The 23,636-nt window shown below is 39.7% G+C and overlaps 1 pseudogene; it reads right to left on the minus strand.

Moving 5' to 3' along the window:
• Window positions 1-9,450: 9,450 nt before the first annotated feature.
• Window positions 9,451-9,600, minus strand: LOC135277480 (U2 spliceosomal RNA; annotated as a pseudogene).
• Between the last annotated feature and the right edge of the window lie 14,036 nt (window positions 9,601-23,636).

Below are 23,636 nucleotides of genomic sequence, written 5' to 3' on the forward strand. Positions count from 1 at the left end.
GGCTGTCCCCAAATATGAGTGAATATCTGACTAGAATAAAAAACTGAGTTCTAAAAAATCACAGCATCCAAACCTGCAGTCTGGGACTCCCGTTCTGAGCAGCGATGGGGTAGCTAGTACACAGATGGAGGCTTAAAGTCGATCTGTCGGGTGCTCTGTCACAGCATACACTGACATCTCAGCACCCAGGGGTCTGAGGAAGCCACCAGACACCAGTCTAGTAGAAGCAGAAAAGGAGAGCTTAACTAAACAGATTAAGAGAAAAAAATGTTCTACCAAAAATTTCCAATTCTTGCAGAGATTGAGTGGACCAGAGGAGGTTGTAAGGGAAAAATATTTTTCTTTGCCTTGTAATAAATATAATAATAATTGAAATTAATTTACTAATTAATTATATTCTAAGAGCCCTTTAGAGTTTATACACTTCCCACGTCAGGAACTTTTAAACAAAGACTGCAATGATACTGCTGTACAGAGAAGGCAGCTGAGACTTAGGGCAGTTCCGTGACTTGCTTATGATCAGTTAGGAAATGTCAGAGGTGAGGCTTCATTCCCAGTCTTCCAAGTCCTCTACAAGACATGGAAGCCATTTGAAGAAATCTATGAAACAACCCATGATTGGTGACATAATTTGGCTGTGTCCCCACCCTAGTCTCACCTTGATCTATAATAATCCCCATGTGTCAAGAGCAGGGCCAGGTGGAGATAATTGAATCATGGGACATTTTCCCCATACTGTTCTCATGGTAGTGAAAATGTCTCCTAAGACCTGACGGTTTTATAAGTGGGAGTTCCCTGCACAAGCTTTCTTGCCTGCCACCATGTAAGACATACCTTGGCCTCTCTTTTGCCTTCCACCCTGATTATGAGGCCTCCCCGGCCATGTGGAACTATGAGTCCATTAAACCTCTTTCCTTTATAGATTACTCAGTCTCAGGTATGTCTTTATTAGCAGTGTGAGTACAGACTAATAATATTTGGGTTTGTTTGTTTTGGCTCAAGAATCATTACTCTATGAGCGTATGTATCCAACTAGAGTGTCTATCTATGTTACCCTTATAATAGCACTTGTTATGTTGCATTTGTACTATTTATTTATTTGTCAGTTTTCCTCCACTAGATTGGGACCTCTTTGAGGGCTAGGCCTTTCTTGTTCACCCTGCATCTGCAGTACCTTGGGTAACACCTAGCATGTGGTAGACATTTGTAAATGACTATTGAAGTAGGACGGATAAGTTAACAGATACATAGATGGATGAGTAGGTGGGTGGACAGATGATAAAAGTCTTATTTTCCCCATTTGTCTGATTTAGCAATCCTTTTCATGACCTTACGGAAAAGGAACAGGTCAGGTGTAACCATTTCTGTATTTGTTAATTTGCCAAAAATACTGTAACTGGCATTAATAAGAAAAAGAAAAGATGACTGACTCTGATAAAAAAGCAGAAGAATTATAATTATACAAAAACAAACCAATAGGAAAATAAGGCAGTCACTAGTGGCATTTATTTTTATTTTATTATCAGTTCTTGGAAATGGTCTCTGCAGGCAACTAGGTAAAGCCTATTCTGGAGTGCTCTGCTAAGTGAGATAAATCCTCCTGGTAGGCAAGCTCATTTGAGTGCTTCAGTTACTTTTTTGGATGGCATCCAAATTAGCATCACTTCAATAAATGTTTACTGGGAGCCCTAGATGTGCTGGACTCAGTGCTAAATGTGGAAAAGGTTACCAGGTGGAGCAGGAGTTGGCTTTAGCCCAGAGGGAGTTGACAAACTGGGAGAGATTACGCAGAATCCCTGCAGAAACCTTCAGTACACGACTGTGCTTCCAGTACTCAACAGCAAATTTGAATTAAGCACTCAGAAGAGGGTGACACAACTTCCAATTTGAGTTGGGGGCAGGGTCAAAGAGGCTTAATGTATGAAATAGAAGGAAAGCTCGTATAAGTAGGAACCAGACATGGAGATATTGTGGTGAGCAAACACCAGATGGTGAAATGTATTTTTTTAGGCCATAGCCAATGTTGCAGTGTGATAAAGATGTTCCAGTGCACTGGGAGGATATACAGCACATTTCTGATCAAATGACTACAAGTTAAATTTGTTGGCTAAGGAGACAGGGTTGAAAGAAAGTTGTTAGAAGGAACATTACCCAGCTCTACATAGAAAGGTAAAAGAGTTTAATAATCCACAGGCATAATGCAATTCATTCCTTGGAGTTTTACCTTAAATACAGAATAATGCTGGAAAAATGATGGTGATGAAAATAGACTTGCCCAGCAAAAATAACAATGATAGGATTCCCAAGATCGTTGATTTTTAAACACGTGAATAAACACTTAAGGTGGTGGAAGTTATCAGATCTTTCTTCATGCTCCCCAAGTAATATGAGAGTAATATGAGTATCCTGCTTTTGAGATGGATTGCTAAGCAGCTCATGCATTACCCTTGCTTAATAATGCTAACCAATTATAGTCGTCAGGAATTAGCATGTACTATGTGCCAGGCACTGTGCTAAATGCTTTAAATTTGGTGTTTAATCTTCATAACCACCCTATGAGGTAACCAATTTTCTTAATAATCTTTTTTTTTTTTTTTTTTTTTTTTGAGACAAGGTCTTTCTCTGCTACCTTGTGATCATGTAGTGGCACAATCACAGCTCAATGTAGCCTCGGCCTCCTGGGTTCAGTCGATCCTTCCACCTCAGCCTCCTGAGTAGCTGGGACTACAGGTGCCCACCACCAGACCTGGCTAATTTTTCAAATTTTTGTAGAGACAGGGTTTTTTCATGTTGCCCAGGTCGGTCTCAAACTCCTGAGTTCAAGCAATCCACCAGCCTTGGCCCCCCAAAGTGCTGGGATAGGCCTGAGCCACTGTGCCCAGCCTATGATCTTTTTATGTTAGAATAGTTTTAGACTTATATAAAGTTGTAAAGAAAAATATAAAAGTTTACCCTCCATTCCATTGTCCTGATTATAAACATCTTACTTTAGTGTGGTATATTTTCTCACAATTCAGAAACAAATGTTGATACATAATGATTACCTGAAGTCCATACTATATTCAAATTTCTTCTTTTTTTTTTTTTTTTTTTACCTAATATCCTTTTTTTGTCCCAGGATCACATCCAGGATGCCACATTATATTTAGTCATTATGTCTTTTTTGGCTCCTCTTGGCAGTGGCAGTTTCTCAGACTTTCCTTGCTTTTGATAACCTTGCAAGCTCTGAGGTATATAGTCAGTTATTGTGTAGAATGTTTCTTAATTTAATTTTTCTCATGATTATACTGGGTGATGGGTTCTTGGGGGGAAGCCTGTTACCAGCAGCGAATCCACCTGGGTCTTCAGCAAACTCGATTCTTGTCTCCTTGGGGGAAAGAATTCAACTGAGGGCCAGAAGTAGGTGTAAGGTAGAGGGAGGAACTGAGGCCAGTCTTAGAGCAGAATTGAGTGAGTGTTTATTAAAAAGTTTTAGAGCAGGAGTGAAAGGAAACAAAGTACACTTGGAAGAGGGCAAAGTAGGTAACTTGAGAGATCTCAGTGCCCTGTTCAGCCCTGGTTTTAAACATTGGCATGGTTCCAGGATTTGTGTTTTTTCTCCCCTGATTCTTCCCTTGGGGTGGCCTGCCCACATGGACAGTGACCTGCCAGCACTTTGGATGGGCCACATGCACAGTGTGTTTACTGAAGTTGTATTCCTGCTCCACTCTAGGCATTTTTCCTTACTTGACAATAGTTCCTGGAGGAAAGTCATATTTCAGTTAAACTGCCATTTTGCCTCTTGAGCCTGCTCACCCACCTCCTGAGATCTTATCAGGAAGCTGCTGATTACCAGCTTCAGGTGTTTCCTATCTATTGGGAGACTGCCTTTCCCTGGCACCAGCTCTGACCAACTATTATTTTAGAGAGACAGTTTAACAACTGCCTGACCATCACCTAATGGTCGCCTGACATTCCTGGAAGGGGGCCTCTCTCCTGCACTGGTCATGTCTGCCTAACTACCTACTCTAACAAGACCACAGAGGTAAAGTGCCCATCACATCGTATCAAGGATTCCTACTACCACCATGATTTATCACTGATAGTATTGAGTTTGAACCAATGACTAGGTAGTATTTGTCAGGTTTCTCCACTGAAAAGTTACTCTCCTGCTCTCTTCTCTCTATACTTTACTCTTTAAAAGAAAATGTCTAAGCACAGCCCAGGCTTAAGGGGTAGGAGTTATATTCCACCTCTTTGAGGGGAAAGTCTCTGTATAAATTGATATTCTTCCATATGTGAAATGTGTCTATTCCCCCCCCAATTTCTTTATATATTCAATCATTTTGTTATATCAGTATGAACTCAAGAAATTTTGTGTTCCACTTTTGGTTATAATCCAAAGTCTTAGTCTGTTTAGGCTATTGTAACAGAATACCACAGACGAGGTGACTTCTAAACAACAGAAATGTTTTTCTTAGAGTTCCTTCTGGAGGCCAGGAAGCCCCATATCAATGTGCCAGCAGATTTGAGGTGTGGTGAGGGCCCACTTCTTGGTTCATAGATGGCCATCTTCTCATAGTGTTCCCATATGGCAGAAAGAGCAAGGGAGCCATCTAGGGTCTCTTTTAAAAGGGTACTAATCCCATTCATGAGGGCACCATTCTTATAAACTAATAATCTTCCAAAGGCTTCACCTCCAAATACTATCACATAGGGAATTAGTTTTCAACATACAAATTTTTGGAGGATACAAAAATTCGGTCTATTGCATCTGGTACTAAGTTTTTAGAATTCAAATTATCGCAACTTTGTCCATTGAGGCTCTTTTAGTTTACTCTTACGTTCCTTTGACATATCAATGTTTGTAGCCCTTCCTTACTTTCTGGTATTGCAAGATGTTTCAGCCTTCTCTTGTATATTCCTTGCCCAGTCTTGAAATTAGCTATTTCTTCAAGGAGTCCTGGCTCCTTTTGTTAAAGAATGGTATTAAAAGTCAAGATCTAAGAATCAGGTATGGAAGTATTTTTATTTTCTCCATTTTATATACAAGGAAATTGAAGCTTAGAATGGTAAAGTAATCTGCCCAAGGTCATGCCTTAGAAAACTGTAGAATCCAGATAAAACTCAGATCTGTCTGTTGTTATAACTGTGGCATGGTTTCTTACCTATTTTTTTCCTTTTGGGGCATCAGTCTGCTTTCCAATGAACTTTAAGAAATGCTGGAAGTTCTCCTGGTCTGTTGACATGTGTTGTACTTCAGCATTCCTTTTCTTACTATCCCTGAGATCAGATTTTGGTAGGGTTTATTTAAGACAATGGCACTTTAGTTAGTGGTTCTAATCTAAAATAAGTATCTTCAGAGGTAGTGCTAAGGTCTGAGAGCGATTTTTCCATGTTTTGAGAAATCTAATGGAAATCATATGTTTATCCATGACACAACTGCCCAGACTAAGGAGAATGTCACATTTCTTTGATTCTATATCAACTCAATGTGTCTGGCTACATCAGTTATTTCAAACCATTAGAAGCTCTGATTGGTTGATGATGATGTCATAGAAATTTTTGAAGTTGGGAAGGATAATAAAGAGTCTTTGGGGGTGGAAATGTTGGGAAAGGCCACATTTATTACTGGTCTGCTTGTGATCCAGCTCGGATTGAGGAGGACCCATTATGAGAGTTGTCTGTGTGTATGGCAGGGAAAGAGTAACTTTTTTGGATATAAAGTAGACATCTATATATTTGGTTTATGTTTTACCAATTTGCTGTAATGTTTTAATGTTCAAAATTCTGGTCCAAGTTACTTTTAATTTCTCCTTCATTTTAGATGCCTGCTTAAAATATTTAAAGTGTACACATTGGAATGATTTTTTGTATTCTATTTTCTGAAGGAAAAATCTATATCTTAGTGTAGATAAGCATATGGATCTATTTAATATGTTCAAAAGCAATGCATATGAATGACTCAGAGCTTAAGTTTGTGGTGCTTGGATGAAGTGCTTGTTGGGATGGACTCAGAAAGGTGGGAGGAGAAAGGGGGAGGGATGAACAACAACTCAAATGGAAGAGGAGAAACATGTGATGCTAAAAAACAAAAGAATCATGAGCACCAGGAAAAGATAAGTGGTTTTGATAGAAGCAAAGTTCTCAGTGAATATTAACAGGGCCTGACTTCATGTTTCACACAATTGCGTTCACATGAAGCCATATGAAGACACTGCAATTAAAATGTTTAGAAATAAAAAATGTTGTTTGAAAGACAGCTTTGAGATCATCTAATTCAGCATTCTTGATCCTAAGCTATACACTAGGATCACTGGGGAAGCTTTTAAACAATACACATGTCCAAGTGCCAACCCTTAAGTTTCTGATTTAATTGGTTTTTGACACAGCCCCAGCATGAAAATTTTTAAAACCTTCCTTTTAATTCTAATGTACATCCAGCCTTGAAACCATTGATCTAGTTGTTCCTTTTTTTTACATTACAAAGCATTTCAAATACACAAGTAGTGAAAATATATTTAAAAACGATGTATTTGCTACCTAGATTGAACACATAAACTTATTGCCACATTTGTTTTATTATTGTTTTTCAAGAAATATAATGTCATAGATATCCTTAGACTTTCTCATCCACCATCAAATCCCATTGCCTCTCCTCCATTTCCAGAGGCAATTGCTATCTAGAAGTTGGTCATATCCTCCCCATTCATAATTTTTATGTTTACTATATAGGTATATACACTTTTGATTGTTTTAAAATTTTGTATACATAGTATCATAGTATATGTATTCTTTTGCATTTTTCTCTCCTTCCCTCCCTCCTTCCATTCCTTCCTTCCTTCCTTCCCTCTCTTCCCTCCTTCTTTCTTTCCTTCTTTCTTTCTCTCTTCTTTCTTTTTTTTCTCTCTCTCTTTCTCCCTTTCTCTGTTTTTCTCTCTCTCTCTCTTTTTTGTCTCATTCTGTTGCCAAGGCTGTAATGCAGTGGCATGATCACAGCTTGCTGCAGCCTCAACCTCTCAGGTTCAATTAATCCTCCTACCTCAGCCTCCCCGATGTGGCTGAGACTACAGTGCATACCACCACACCTGGCTACATTTTGCTTCTCTTATTCAACATTATGTTTTTGCAACCCATCCTTGTAATTCAAGCTCATTAATTTTAACTGTAATATTTGTATGCATTCCCTTACTTATGGGCATCTAAGTTGTTTTTCTCATTTTGTTTTGCTTGGCTTTTGGTATATAAACATAGTATGGTGGACATTTTTGTGCATGTCTTGTTGAGCACACAGAAACAAGCTTCTCTAGGGAAGAACTTATATACAATTCTGTAAAGCAGTGCCTCGCAATTGGGTAGAAGATATGGAGCCCCTCAGCCCTCAGGGAAGCCAAGTGGGACCTGAGGTGACCACAGCATCTCAGTGGGTCACCTCCTGCTGTGAGCAGCCTCCTCAGCTTACCCCAATGTGTTCTATGAATATTATCCTTCTCTATGGGTGTCATAATGGGGAAAAGGTGGGAAACACTGCCCCCAGAAACATACTTAGAAGTGGCCATCCTGTGTTGTAGAGTAAGCACACTTAACTCTGTAAGTTATTCTAAATAATTGCTAAATGATTCTAAGAATTATTGTACCAATCCCCATGCCTACATTGTCAGACTGGAAAATTCTTTGCTAGTCTGATAGATGGAAGATGATATCTTGTGTTAATTTGCATTTTCCTAATAAGTTAGAAAGTCTTTCCTTATGTTTACTGGCATATGTCTGTAGCTTATGAATCCTCAATTTCTATCCTTTGCACATTTTTCCATTGAGTTGTGTGTTTCTTTTTCTTACTGATTTGTAATGACTGTATATATTCTGGATACTAATATTGTGTTGGTTATATGCATTGCAAATATTGGCTTACATTTAACTTTATTTTAGAATCACTTTTCTTAAAAGTTGTTATTTTTTAGTTGTTTTCAAGTGAAGAAACGTAAGGCTCATGGTTACATGGTAATAATGTTTTAGTACCATATGATGTCACTATGCTTGCTACTCTAAAGCAATATAGCAAGATTGAAAAGAACACTCGTCTGAACCCAAGATTACACAGGTCTTCTACATCTGCTTCTAATAGTTACTGGCAAAAGCCAGTATAAAAAAATAATTTGTTCACATTAGTTACTTAATTACCTGATTAAACTGACACACAGTGATGAACAATTAGTCACCTAACCCCAAGTCATACACCTGGTTAGTACCAAAGCTGTCAGAATCTCACACCATTTCCCAAAGTTCGCTCTGTGGAACCCTAGTCCTTGAAAAGCATTCCGTGGCCAATTTCATTTTACATTTTATTTTTCTCCTCTTAAAATTTCAGAGTTTACAGTGTGATATTAAAGTTCTGTTAAGTCTTGCAGTTAAAAACACAACCAACTTTCCTTTAATGAGCATTTTCTAAACATATTGGTCTGTGGAACCCTCCTTTGCTATGGAGCACCTAATAAAACAACAAGGAACCAATATTCGGTGGAATGGACTTTGAGAATCTCTACATCTAAAAATATTCCTCTTCAGTCTCCAAGGTTGTCTTCTTCTGGGTTGGTACTTTGTCGATAAAATCTAATAAACATATAAAAACAGAAGCACTAACATTCATTATACTGAACTTTAAACAATGGCATATAGTAAAGAGATTCCACTGGCTTCAAGGAGAAATAATAACACTGATTTTGTCCCCTGTGGGGTCTCATAAGTTACTCTAAGAGAATCCATGATAAAAATATTTCTCCCCATACTTTATGTGCATCTCTTAAATAATGTGGAAATTATTGTGGTGCTTGGTATTATGATCCATTCTTGGGTCCTGTAGGGTAAGATAGGGCTCTTTAGAAGGGTGTGTCACTCACCGGAGGACCTAGAGTCCTAAGGCAGGAGACAGGAACTCAGAAGTTGGACCTTTGCTAGGGTCAGAGTTTCTCGCTGGACTCTGTTCTCTTGGGTTCAGAATTTAAGAAACAAAATCATCCAAGCATATGCTCCTAAGAAATGGGTACTAAGATAGTTGCGAGCTTGGGTTTTCAAGCTCTGGAGAGGAAGGTATCCTTATGAGTCAGGAGTAGGAGGCAGATGTTTGCTACATATATTTCTCTACATTTAAATTTTGAACAAGTGTATGTAATATATACTCAAAACCTCAAGGAAATTATTAATGAATAACTAGATTTCATCTAATTAGTCAGCACATTTATCAAAATTCCACTGTGTCACCGGGTGTGGTGGCTCACATCTGTAATCCAGCATTTTGAGAAGCCAAGGCAGGTAGATCATCTGAGGTCAAGAGTTTGAGACCAGCCTGGGCAACATGGTGAAACCCTGTCTCTACTAAACATACAGAATTGGCCGCTGTGGTGGAACATACCTGTAACCCTAGCTGCTCAGGAGACTGAGGCAGGAGAATCACTTGAACCCAGGAGATAGAGGTTTCAGTGAGCTGAGATTGCACCACTGCACTCCAGCCTGGGTGACAGAGAAAGACTGTCTCAATAAAAAAAAAAAAAGAGAGATTCCACTGTGTCTCTGATCCCATATTAGATACTATACTTGATCTTAGCCAAAAGGCCGAGAAGCAATCTGATCCCGTATTAGAAATGATGACAACCATAAAAGTAGAAAATACCTATGAGGAAGTGATTTGCAAAAGATTACAAATACATAAATTGTGCTCATACTCAGAAAAATGGCAAGAACAATACATACATAAATGTTAACTATGGTGGTCTCTGAGTTGCTAGGAATATTGGTGGGCTGGGCGTAGTGGTTCACGCCTGTAATCCAAGGACTTTGGAGGCCAAGGCGGGTGGATCACCTGAGGTCGGGAGTTCAAGACCAGCCTGACCAACATGGTGAAACCCCGTCTTAAAAAAAAAAAATACTTCTAATTAAGAATTATCTATATTATTCATATTAACATATGTGACATTTCAAATAATTTTTTAAAGTTAACTTTATTTTTAGATGTATAAGAAAAATATTTTTATGTAAGTATGCCAATGCAGAGATAATTTTATAACTAATATGTGTTTTGCAAAGGTCTCCCAACCCCCTCTGTATGATGTCTGTATCATCTATAATAACTGGCCATAGATTTTCACTATAATAGTTAGAAGAAGGCAGTTTGAACGTTAGTGATATCCACAAGGTTTGTAGTGATATCCACAAGGTTTGGAAATAGATAGGCTGTGGGGCTTGGGTCCCAAGTTTGCCAATTGCTATGTTGCCTGACCTTGGTTAAGTTCCTTAGCCTCTCTGAATGTTCATTTCCTCATCTGCTGAGTGGGTAAAATAATGACACCAACCCCCATAGGAATTTTGTGAGGATCAGATGAGAATTCAGCAAAGCCCTGAGCCCAGTGGTTAGCACATAGTGAGCCCTGAGGATTGTTAGCTCATGCGAGGAGTTTGAGTCCAAGACCTTCAGCTAAGCTGGAGCGAATGCCTGATATTTGGTACAGACAAATCAGCAGGCCTATGTACTTGCAGAGGATACTTAGCTGAAAATCAAGATGTAAACTGGCTTTGGAGAGAGAAGTACTGTAAAATACTCAAGAGAAGGGTTAACATTTTCTTTTTCTACAATAAGATTTAGGAAAAAGAGAAGGTGACAGGGTGAAAATCAATCAAACAATCTTAGACAGGAGGTGTAGTGTGACCTGTGGGAAGGAGAAAATGCAAGAACTATAAAGCTACTGATCAAACAAAACCAAAAAGGGTATGAAAGAGAGGGTTTGATACCAGGCCATGAATAGAAGTTCAGGAAAATGAATGATGGTATGGGATTACCATGTTATAAATCAATGAGGTGACTGAGATGATATCATAAACCAGAAGAACAAAACTCAAATAGATATTAATGACACCTGACTTTGGATATTAACCTTCAACGTAGTCATTTGTAAAGTAAAATCCCTGGTTAGACAATCTACCCTATTACCATATGGTTCTTTTTTTGAGAGGAGGAAGTGACAAGGATCAGGTTTGGAAAAGAGAAAAATAAAAGCAATTTAAAACTGGACACTTGGGCTTTGAAGGCAAAGGGGTTTGGAAAGATTTGATAGTGCTGAGGCTGAGCTATCGAGTATCATGGTGGTGTCAGGTTTGTTTTCTGGGAAATATTTGAACTAATTTTATCAGCAGCATTTCTCTCTGGCTATTTACTACCTGAATATTTGTCAAGGCCTCTAGAAGAGGCAGCCAAACATGTACATCTGAAATTCTTTCTATTTGGAGCACAACTTGGGTGGGGAAGGCTCTCTTGTAACAGGGGTGGGGAGCTGACAGTAGATGTTGCTGCAAGAAAGATGAGATTTCAGGAGCTGTCATCAGGATTGCGACTTCTGGGTGCAGTCGATATTTTTCCAAATGCCAGCCACACAAGGATTTAAAAGAATGTGCAAAGAAGCATGTGGCGTGCTCCTCATGAAGCAAGAGCAGGCTAAGTGGCTCGCTTAGCATCACGCCCCCCAGCCAATCACAAGCTTGGGCACCCCGGCCTTTTCTCTGCAAGGCCTTGGCCACATGCCCTCCTACACAATTGTGAGGAGATTGGATGAAACACGATGGTATTTAAAGCACTCTTCCATGGCGCTCTTGCAGTTGTAAGATTTCCCAAGAGGCAGTTGCCAAGATTATGTTCTTTCCCACTGACTTTTAATTTGTAAATTGTAATGGGCTCCCCTTTAGATATGGCGATATAGGTAGCATTCCACAAGGTGGCCAGAGAAGAGATGATCCCATGTAAATCTTCAGGGTACACTCTCTGCCATGGTGAAAGGTGCAGGAAAAAGCATAGTGATCAAATTCTCTTATGGTTGGGCATGAGGCTTGTAGAAACTCTGGTCTTAAAAGAGATCCGTTTATCAACTATGTTCTTAAAGGAACTTCCAAAAAATCACATAATTTTGTTTAAAAGTAAACCACCCTTATAAAGGAAGAGGAAACAAATCAACCACTGGACCATGTTTCTCTTTATATTTTTACCCACGCTCATCATGCAAACCATGCTGGCAGCGTTCCCAGATTCTTAGCACTGCCTTGACACTCTTCTCCTCCTGGTGTAACAGCCCCATTTGAATTATTACTTTTAGAATACCTCCTTCTTTTCAACCCAGGAGGAAAACAGATTCACCCTTTCCGGGCACTAAAAACATAATCAATAGTGTAATAGGATATACCTGTATTTCAGTATCAGGGCCCTTAAAAAGGAGATTAATTTGAGAATAACTCAATAACTATCCTATGAATAAAACTGTACACAGATTTACTAAGCAATTAAACTTCACATTTTAGATAAGTTGCAGCTATATCTCATTGGATTTCCTACCGAGTTTTCTTTGTTAAACTGTAGGTAAGAGTTTCAAAGACAGAGAGAACCTATCACCTTTCATTTTCAATTTTTTGTCATATTCCTTTTGCCTAATAATCCTCTTCTTGAGAGTTTCGCATTGGTTTTACTGAGGTCAAGGCTAAGCTGATATTACTTAGCTACTTCCCTCCAAATTGTGCCATATGCTGTTGAGAGGCTTCCAGATACCCAGCCTGAGAAACTTGGTATTCAAGACATCTAGTATCACCAGGATGGTCTTCTCTGCAAAACCTGCTACCATCCCTGGTTTTTCTTTCTTGCTTTTTCTTCCTGGACTTTCATTCTCTGTTTGTTGCATTTCTCTAGTAATACAGCTAAAGTTCACTTATTCCAATCATCTTTCTTGCTGTATAATAGTCCCTTGGGTGAATATATGACTGTTTGTTGTTGTTGTTGTTGTTGTTGTTGTCATCCTATTGATAGACACAGGTTGGTTCCATCTGGGAGCTCTTACAAACAGTGCTGCTAGGAAATTCCTTGCACATGTAGCCTGCTACCCTCATGCAAGAGTTTATTGACGATTTTTACTTGGGAGTAGAATTGCTGAGGCATGAGGGTATGCCTGTCTTACTACATAACGGCAAACTATTTTCCAAAATGATAGTTCCAAACAATTCCCTGTGGAGCCAGGCTGCATGTCAGGCTCTGAGCCGACCCTGTGGCCAGCAAAATACATTCATCTCTCTCCTCCAACAGTGCAACAGTGCTTACTTATATTCTACTGAGAAGAATGGATCAGTCATCTTCCAAATAAATAAGAACCCCAAATGGAGAGACTCCTATCTCTTCTTTCTCTCTGTCTCTCTCTCTCTCACGCACGTGCACACACACACACATACACACACTCTGCTCACTTTCTGCCTCCCTAGTGCTGTCAACTATTGTACAGAAGCTGCACATTCCCTGCTGTGTTTTCAAATGTGAGGTAGTTATCCATCCATTCCTCGAGAAGCCTCTTCTTTGCTTTGAAAAGGATTGCCTTCGGGAGGGCATCTCTAAGACTTTATAATTCTGTTAGGAGGCTAATTCAACAATTCAGCTAGTAGTGACTGGGTACCTACTAGAGGCCGGTTGTCTTTTTCTCTACCCTCAGAGACCTTAGATTTTAATGGTGAGGGGGTGGATGGGGGCAAGCTAGTCAAAACAAACTACTATTTCAGCTCCCCTTATAAAAAACAAACCAACAAACAAATCCTCAGGTTTTTTTACCCTTTTTTCCAGCTAAACCAGGCATGAAAGGCTGGTGTTTTAAGCAAAACATCTTGGTACCACTATCTAAGTTGCTCTCTGTAAGGGACGTGAATTAGGAGCACTCAGAATGTTTCGCCCTTATTCATTCATTCCACAGATGTTTTTGTGAGCTGCTGCTATGTGCAAGGCACTGTTCTGGTACCCTGTGCTTTCAGAGCTTACATTCTAGTAAACATGAATTTCCACTGGGTTCTCTCATTGCTTCTCCAGATACTGTTCTTGGCTGATGTTGCCTTAATTGCCCGAAATCCCAATTATATTATTGGCCTGTCCTATCATCATTATATTATTATTCATTTCATAGATGAGGAATCCAATGTTCAGAGGGGATAGGTAGCTTGCCTAAGATCACACAGCTAAGAAGTCATAAGGTCAACGTTTTGCCCTTCGTGTTTTCTTCTGTGATACAACCCCATCTCCCAACCCACAGAATATTCTAGCCCCAACTGACCTGCCTAATACCTAATACCTAATTCCCTAATACCCTAATACCCCACCCATCTCTAGGCTTACTCAAATCTTTATTCTTAAACGTGACTCTGAATCTTTAGAGACCATCTACTAGTGCAGTAATCGGTATGTGGGCCTCCTAGCAGTGAGGAGAGAGCCCCAGGCATGGCCTGGTGTATGCAGGGTTCCTAATATCCTGAGACATCCAGAAGTGTAGCCATCTTTCAACCTTCCTTGGATGCCCACCCTTGCTCTATCCAATACAATAGCCACTAGCCATATGTAGCTGTTTAAACTAAAATTAAAATTTGATTGAATTTAAATTCAGTTCCTCAGTCACACTAGCCATATTTCAATTGGCTGCTGCTGGGAACAGTGCAGATTGCAGAGCATGCTCTATTGGACAGTGCTAGTGACAGCCATCCCCACACCCCCATTGGTACTCATGTGGCAACTACCTGCTCATAAGTGGGTTTGAATCATACATATATGTTGGAATTGAGGAATATAAACTAAGGCCCATGGGTTTAACAATAAAATAGTGAAAACAAATAGAGAGAAGCTGCAGGCAGAGAATAAAAGGGATGGGGAAGAGAGTTTCTAGAGTTCCACATGTTTGCGTCCCTCCAAAATTTGGATTTTAAACCTAAGCCCCAATGTGGTGGTATTAGGAGGTGACTGGGATTAGTGCTTTTATAAGAGACATGAGAGAAATAATTTATCTCTCTACCATGTGAGGCCGCAAGGAGAAGATAACAGTATGTGAAGCAGAAAGAGGCCCTCACCAAGAACATGACCATGCTGGCACCTTGATCGGAGACTTCCCAGCCTCTAGAACTAGGAGAAATGAGTGTTTGTTGTTTAAACCACCTAGTCTATGGTGTTCAGCTACAGTAGCCCAAGTGAACGAAACACGAGCAAAGAGCCAAGATGGCTGATCCTGAAAAAAGGGAACAGAAACAGAATTGGATATAAACTGAATTTTTTGGGCAAGTTGGAGGTGGCCACAAAGGCATGATACTTGCTGTTTTAGGTAATGTTAAACCACCACTGCAGTTTGTACCCAAAGCCATTGAGCAGAGCTTCATTCTGCAGGTGCTTTGATAATATAGGGCACAGGAAATCAGATGAATAATGAAGGAGGAAAGTCTAAGGTTAGGGAACAGGGGCCTCCATGCAGCATGGAGGAGTTCTGGGTGCTGGACTAGTGACAGCACCTAGCTTCCACCACCTTGAGTCTGAATCTCTGCTCTGCCCCTTCCTGGCAGTGTGGCTTTGTGCGGTCACTGAGTTGCTTTTCCAAAGAAACAGGGATGGTAATACCTCCTCTGCAGAGTGATTGTGGACTAGTGACAGCACCTAGCTTCCGCCACCTTGAGTCCGAATCTCCTCTCTGCCCCTTCCTGGCAGTATGGCTTTGTGTGGTCACTGAGATTCCTTTTCAAAGAAACAAGGATAGTAATACCTCCTCTGCAGAGTTGATTGTGTGGATAAGAGATAAGGTATAAAAAGCACCATGCTCCCGGTCATTGCTACCCTCCAAAATAGTTTAATGTGCTGGCATAGATAGAGGCAGGGGTAGTCCAGACAAGATAAGAACAGCATTTTTTTTCCATTTATTAGACAACCGCTTCCTGTAATTTGTTATCATAAATGAAGAGCTCTCTCTAATCATTTCCCACATATACTCCATGGTCTTGATTCTAGGAGGATGATGTGGCTTCCTTAATTTCTGTATGGATAAATTCAGAATTGATGCAAAGTGAATGAAGACATTTCCCTTTAGTTTTAACCTGTGCCAATACATTTTTCTATTCACATCACCATTTTATTGGGCCAAATCTGGCAAAAGCATTAGGCAAGCAAGCATCAGTCCCTAGTTTGTTTTTACATTTTGCCTTTAGCCCTCAGCTCTGAATTCCCTTTTCGTAACCTGCTTCATCACTTCAGTGATTGTGGTTGAACTGGCTTTTCCTTGCTTCCATGGGGCTTCTCATGGTGGAAGACCCAGAAACATTGTAGACTTTGGTGAAAGGGAGTTTTTGTGGTGCTGCCTGTCATTCAAAATTTTCCATTAACTTGTAGCAGAGGTGAGTCTATGTATTGGATTGAGTCCATTATTTTAAATATGTTTAGAAAATTGTACATTATTTGAATAAGAAATAATGGCAGAAGCCAGAAGTATTTTTATATCCTGTTCCCAAAGGGTCAAATAAGGCTTTGTTTTTCTTAATTTAAAAAAAAAAGTCAGACCAGGTGCAGTAGCTCACGCCTGTAATCCCTGCACTTTGGGAGGCCGAAGTAGGTGGATCACCTGAGGTCAGGAGTTCCAGATCAGCCTGGCCACCATGGTGAAACCCCATCTCTACAAAAAATACAAAACCTAGCTGGGTGTGGTGGTAGGCACCTGTAATCCCAGCTACTTGGGAGGCTGAGGCAGGAAAATTGCTTTAACCTGGGAGGTGGAGGTTGCAGTAAGCCAAGATCTTGCCATTGCACCCCAGCCTGGTTGACAAGAGCAAAACTCTGACTCAAAAAAAAAAAAAAAGAAAGAAAAATCTAACAACCTAAGAAAAGAAAGGAATTCTGCAATGTGAATGTAAATCAAGCTCTCTGGCAACCCTCTCGTGCAGAGCCAAAGTGAAGATATAATACCATTGGTGATGTAAGGACTTTGAGATCCTTATGAGTCAGGTTATTTACAAAACATTATTCTTATTTTCATTAAAATAGCCAGTAAGTGGGGAATTTTCACCTGCATTCAGATCTTACAGCACACCACAAATACCCTTTTATGTCTCAGCTGGTGAAACCATAAAGAGGTTGTTATTCTACAAAACAGCTTTTCACAGAAACATAATTCAATTTTAAGAAAATGAATATGAAATACAATACCTGTTCCTGCTCTTTCAACAGCTTTGTCCTCCTGCTCCCACTCCTGCTCCGTGAGCTTCCTTTGTCCCTCCCTAAAAGGCCTCAGGTGTTTCCAGGTTGTCTCAGCAAACAATTGTCATTCATTGTTTGGTATTGAGAGAGAGCCATTAAGGGACGATTTGGGGTGAAGTAATAAATGTACAGGGAGATACTGAGCTGTACAGATGGTAAGATATACTGAGAGTTGATTGGTTATAAGTTCTCCTGAAGTAATTTGAAGTAATTCCATCATCAACAGGTTATGAATACTTGTGAACTCTGTTTGTTTAATACGGATAGCGACAATGTGTGCCTATCACCTCAAATGCCTTTCTTCTTTGTTAATTGTGGGAGGCTTGCATCCTTCTCTAATGTGATTGAACTTTAAAAATGTTTAACATCAAAACCAAGGTCAAATCAAATCAAAAGTATGAGGCGCTGCTATGTTTTCAAACTACACCCTAATTCCTCTCTTCTATAGAGCTGGAGGATGGGCAGGGATGGGATAGGTCCCTCCAGTTAATAATCCCAGTCCTACACTTATCTCATTTTTTCCTGCTAAGTGGCTGCACCATGCCCCTTTTTTGCAGATGATTCCTGTTCGCCTAAACAAATCCTAATCAATGACATTTTGTGCTGTGTAAGAATAAAGTAGTTGGGGCTGGGCGCAGTGGCTCACGCCTGTAATCCCAGCACTTTGGGAGGCCGAGGCAGGTGGATCATGAGGTCAAGAGATCGAGACCATCCTGGTCAATATGGTGAAACCCCGTCTCTACTAAAAATACAAAAATTAGCTGGGCGTAATGGCATGTGCCTGTAGTCCTAGCTACTTAGGAGGCTGAGGCAGGAGAATTGCTTGAACCCAGGAGGTGGAGGTTGCAGTGAGTCAAGATCATGTCACTGCACTCCAGCCTGGGAGACAGAGTGAGACTTCATCTCAAAAAAAAATAAAAAATAAAAAATAAAGTAGTTGGGAGGAGAGATATAAAAATAATAAGTAATATACATAGCTACATTTATTGAGCCCTAAATATGAACCAGACATTGGACATAAATATGAACCAGATAAATCCCTCACATGCATTCCTTTATGAAATGTTTATAATACCAATCTGAGGCAATTATTATTTCCTTTAGAAAGCAGAGAAAACAGGAAAACAGTAGTTAAGTAACTTAATCAGATCATGACACTTGTAAAAATGTAAGCCAATGTCCCATCCAGATAAGCACCCCGTCAGGTGGTGTCCAGCACCTCTTTAATCCTTGCAGCTGATTCTAACTAATCTGTCCATTTGTTATTACTAGAGTGATCACATATTTGTCATCCAAACTGGGACCACTTTGAGGATGAAAATGGAGACTATTAAAAGCTATCATTAAAAAAGTAGGCATAAATGGGGATTGTCTTAGGGAAATTCAGATGTGTAGTCAACCTAAGCTATTAGGTCAATAGAGTCCCAGGTCAATCCACCCTTTCCCTTCCTCTTAAAATTTTCCTTTATAAGCCCTAGGCTGCTATAAACTTCACAATAAAATATTGAAGAAAAATGCTCCATCTTTCAAAGATATAGTATTCTCTTCCCCTACCAAAAACTTCTACTTTAAGAGTCTTTTCTTTTAATGTAGGAGGTATATGTGCTGATAAAAAGCATTCTCCAGACCAGGCATGGTGACTCATGCCTGTAATCCTAGCACTTTGGGAATCTGAGGCAGGAGATGACTTGAGGTCAGAAGTTAGAGACCAGCCTAGACAACATAGCAAGACCCCATCTCTACAAAAAAAAGTAAAAGAAAAAGTAGACAGGCATGGAGGTGTGCACCTGTAGCCCCGGCTACTCAGAAGGCTGAGGCAGGAGGATCAGGTCAGGAGTTTGAGGCTGGAGTGAGCTTTGATCATCCCATTGCACCCCAGCCTTGGGAACAGAGTAAGACTCTGTCTTTAAATGGCACATAGTAGTATACACAGTATGTGCTCATTGGGGTGAAGCAAAAGGATTTTTACATATTTGCATTTTGTGTATGGGTATGTGTGTTAACACTGGTACATACTTAAGCATCCAGAGCCTATCTGTTCAATAATACACACAAAATGTTGACTTATTATTGCTTCGTGGAGAGAAAGAATCTCAGAATCTGGGGTGAAAAGTGATTCATTTTACACAGTATATCATTGTGGTCAGATTGAAGGTTTTGCCTTGAGTATATTTTATTTTTCAAGTGAGAAGAAAAACTAGACAGATAAATACTTTTTGTGCAGTGAAGTCATATCACTATAGGAGGCAATCTGATTAAAGTAATTGGCACAGATTTTTGAATGAGTTACTACTCATTCAAACAGGTAAAGTTATTACTTTACCTGTTTTGTTTTTTTTTTTTAATGACACTTTTAGGCTGGGCACAGTGGCTCACACCTGTAATCCCAGCACTTTGGGAGGCTGAGGTGGGCGGATCACCTAAGGTCAGGAGTTTGAGACCAGCCTGGCCAACATGGTGAAACCCTGTCTCTACAATAAAATACAAAAATCAGCTAGGTGTGGTAGCTTGCACCAGTAATCCCCACTACTGGGGAAGTCGAGGCAGGAGAATCACTTGAACCTGGGAGGCAGAAGTTGCAGTGAGCTGAGATCATGCCACTGCACTCCACCTTGGATGACAGAGTGAAACCCTGTCTCAAAAAAAAAAAAAAAAAGACACTTTTAGAAGTGCTCTTTAACCAATGGAATGTTAAGCAGTATGAGAGAAGTGAAGATATTCAAGCAGTGAAGATATTTGAGGGTAGAGTGGTCATCCCTGTAGGAAGTAATGTCTTCTAAGTTGAAGCTACTCTTTACAATTTCTTCCTTTTTTTCCCATTTACAAGCCCACAAATATTCCAAAATATAAACTTTTTTTAAAAATCATGTTTTAAAACATAATTGTAAGGTCCAACAACAATGTGGAATGTTCTGCTCTTTAGTTATCCACACAAAAAGTTCCATAGCTTAAACTGAACATGGTGGCATCCCTGTAGTCCCAGCCATTCAGGAGACTGAGGTGGGAGGATCACTTGAGCCCAGGAATTTGAGACAGTAGTGTGCTATAGTGATGCCTGTGCATAGTCACTGCACTCCAGCCTGGACAACTTAGCAAGACCCACCCCTTAAAAAAGAAGTTCCATAGCTTAAACTACTCAAATAAGGAAACAGTCAGTGACATGCAAAAGTATTTATTTTGGCCACGTACTTTGAGATAACGCACAGCAGACTGGGTTTTCAAGCTAGTGCCTTAAACACTACATAATTCAAAAGGAAGCAATGAGTAAGCCTTGGACGATGTATTAGCTCTAAGGATGTTATCTGTGAGTATGACAAGGACTTTTAATTTTCCATCCCATACTTACTCTTCTATTATTACTAGTAACAGAACCCTGAATTCATTTGGGACAGTAATTTTTCCTCTTAAAAGATTCCCTCACCAGGCTCCCTTGCAGCTAAGTGTGACCATGTGACAAAGGTCTGGCCAATGAGTTGTAAGTGAAAAATGTTCCCAGATGCTTCTGGAGAAGCTCCTTAAAAGGAACTAACTAAGCCAGGAGGGGTTCTCTTTTTGCCTTCCTCTTTTCCTTTTTCATGATTGGAGAGAATAAATGATAACTAGAGGGACATCATGGTCTAAGGCTGTTAGAGCAGAGAGATAGAAAGAGCCTAGGGCTCTGATGACTTTGAGGAGCCACCATATGAGCCCTGTGCAGCCAGAGGTAGAGTTTCTCTTATGTTAGAAATAAGTCTTGGATGTTTAAGACATTGAAATCCAGTCTCTGTTATTGGCAGTTAAATACAAGTCCTAACTGAACAAACTACTTCTCTCCTTTAGGAGAAAGTATATCATGTAATAAAATAAACATGACATTCATTCATCATTATTCCTAAACTATGCCTTTTGCTGTGCCTGCTTTTTGTTTTGTTTTTAATTAATTAATTAATTTAGAGACAGAGTGTCGCTCTGTTGCCCAGGCTAAAGTGCAGTGGCATGATCTTGGCTCACTGCAGCTTCTGCCCGCCCTCCCCACCCCAGTTCAAGCAATTCTCCTGCCTCAGCCTCCTGAGTAACTGGGACTACAGGTGCATGCCACTGTGCCTAGCTAATTTTTCTATTTTTAGTAGAGCCGGGTTTTCACCATGTTGGCCAGGCTGGTCTCAATCTCCTGACCTCGAGTGATCCGTCTGCCTCGGCCTCCCAAAGTGCTGGGATTACAGGCATGAGCCACCGTGCCCAGCCTTCTTTTTAATTAATTCAATTTTTAAAAGACATTTCTTCTTTTAGAACAACTCCTGAGCTGAGTCTTCAGTTCCTTGCACTCTAAAAAAATTTCTCTCCTTTATAAACAACCCATCTTTCAACTCACAGAAACCTCAATTAATAACCATTTTTCTCACAAGATGACTCTAGGGAACATTTACTCAGATACTATGACTGTCACCATTGCTGCTAGTACTGAAGTAATAGAAACAGATGAAGTTTTCTCACTTGTTTATTTTCCATGTGGGGTGTCCCATTTAAAATCCTTCCATTATATGTCCCCAGGCCCTACATGTAGGCTGTGTTATGGATAGCCTTTGAAGCTTCTGTCTTCTTTTCTCTGGGAATGCGGGGAGGTGAAAGCCTGAATAAAAGAAAATAATTTAAAAAAGAAAGGAAAGAAGAAACAAAATAAGAACCGTATTTTTAACAAAAGGATTTTTGAAAGCCTTGGAAAGTGTTATGTTCACTCATATAAGGCCCCACTGTTTTAAACATATTTCACTATAATTTTTCCTTCAAAACCCTGACATTCGAAGTTGAACAGGGCTCTTTCAGTGTACAACCCTGGGACATGGAGAAATAAAAAGAACCGTGTTGCAACTAGTGCATACTCAGTGGGAATCATCATATCGCATAATTGCTTGAAATCCACAGGCTGATCCGATGTCATCTTCAGAAATATGCAAGTTTCCCTTTGTTTTCTGACTTAGAGATATTTCCTTGCTTTAGGGCTTAACCCTTCAATTGCTTCCCCTAGTTACTGAAACATGATTAAAAATGAATGTGGAGCTGCCCCTCCTAAAATCACCCCAAATATTAGGTAAGATCTCCCCAAATCTGCCAACTTTTATCCTAACAAAAACACAAAATATGCACTTCAAATGTTTCTTTTCACTCATTTCCTTTATCTACCTGTTTCTAAACACCATACACACACACACACACACACACACACACACACACACACACACCTTTAAATGTCTTTCTAAGAGAAACTAAAAGAATAAAGAGTTGCCATTTTGGAGCATGTAATATCATGTTTAAAAGTTCATCAACTTCCCCCTTTGAAAAAAAAACCTGGCAATGAATCTAAAATAATAATTCAAAAAGATTTAGAGAAAAGAATCCTTAAGACTTATTCTTCTGTAACATGATGTAAATCATAAATATACCACTGGTCTGGAAGTGATTACAACAGGCTATGAGACAAAAGATATTCCTAAGCAGACTCTGCTGGCAATGGGCTCTATACTCCCATCAGCATATAAAAGGATTTGGGAAGGTAAGTTCTCATAAATGCTAATAAGAGATTCACACTACTGTAAAAAGAATTCCCAGGTGTACATGTTCCAATAACAAATTCTAAGTCCTGGCCCATAACTGATTGTATAACCCATTACAGAAATCTATCCTCTTATTCAAGGTGAATGAATCTTTCGGTGTTCCAAGCATTCCCTCCACCCTTCGCCACTGTTCCCTTTGCTTCTTGATTGTCATTGTCCCTGACCTTCCTAACAGGATCCTTGGAATGAAGAGGAGGAAGCAGTATATAAACAGCTCATTCTAGAAGTGTGAGTCATTCTGGAATCGGTTCCCCCATTCCCTATATAAGGGATACTGTTCATGTCAAAGTTTCTCAATTGCTGTTAGAAAGCATTTCTTTGTTTTGTCTTTCCTTATACCTTTTTCCTGAGGGCAAGGGTTTAACTTTTTTTATTCTTCTCTGAGTGATTCAACACTTGAGTTAGAGATTCAGTTCACAGGACATCAAGAATTACGTTTTGCTTGATAGCATAGCATTAGAAGCTATGGCCAGCCAACTCAAAGGGACACTGCAATGCCATTTTATAATTAAGCAGGGCACCCGCTGGACCACATGTTATAACAGATGTTTCCTGGTCCCAGGTACTAAGCCAGCACACAGTAAAACCGCCCAGAGCCTCTCCCTGAGCCAAGATGGGTCAGTGTCTGGAACAACTCCTGTCCAGTGTCTCTTTCTGTAATTAGAGAATGAGGCTACCTTTTGGTCATTAATTCCATTTGAAAAATAGCCACGGCTAAATTAAAAATGAAAAAAAAAAAAAAAAACAAAGAACATCAAAGTGCTCTTAAAATTGAAAAGCTTGATAAGAAAACAGAGATAATTTATTGGTGATTTATTGTTTCCATCAGTGTTTTAGATCTTATATAAATTCAGCATGATGCCCTCTCTTCAACATGTTTTGCAAAATTTTCACTCCATTTATAAAATGGATAAAATTAGAGGCTCCTTATGCTTAAGCTGGAACAGAGTTTTAGGTTGGTTAGTACCAGGAAATCAAACTCAGATGCTTATAGAGGCCAGTTCATA

The sequence above is a fragment of the Aotus nancymaae genome, unplaced genomic scaffold, assembly GCF_030222135.1.
Source record: "Aotus nancymaae isolate 86718 unplaced genomic scaffold, 86718_ANA_hifiasm-v0.15.2.pri h1tg000003l, whole genome shotgun sequence".
Taxonomy (NCBI): domain Eukaryota; kingdom Metazoa; phylum Chordata; class Mammalia; order Primates; family Aotidae; genus Aotus; species Aotus nancymaae.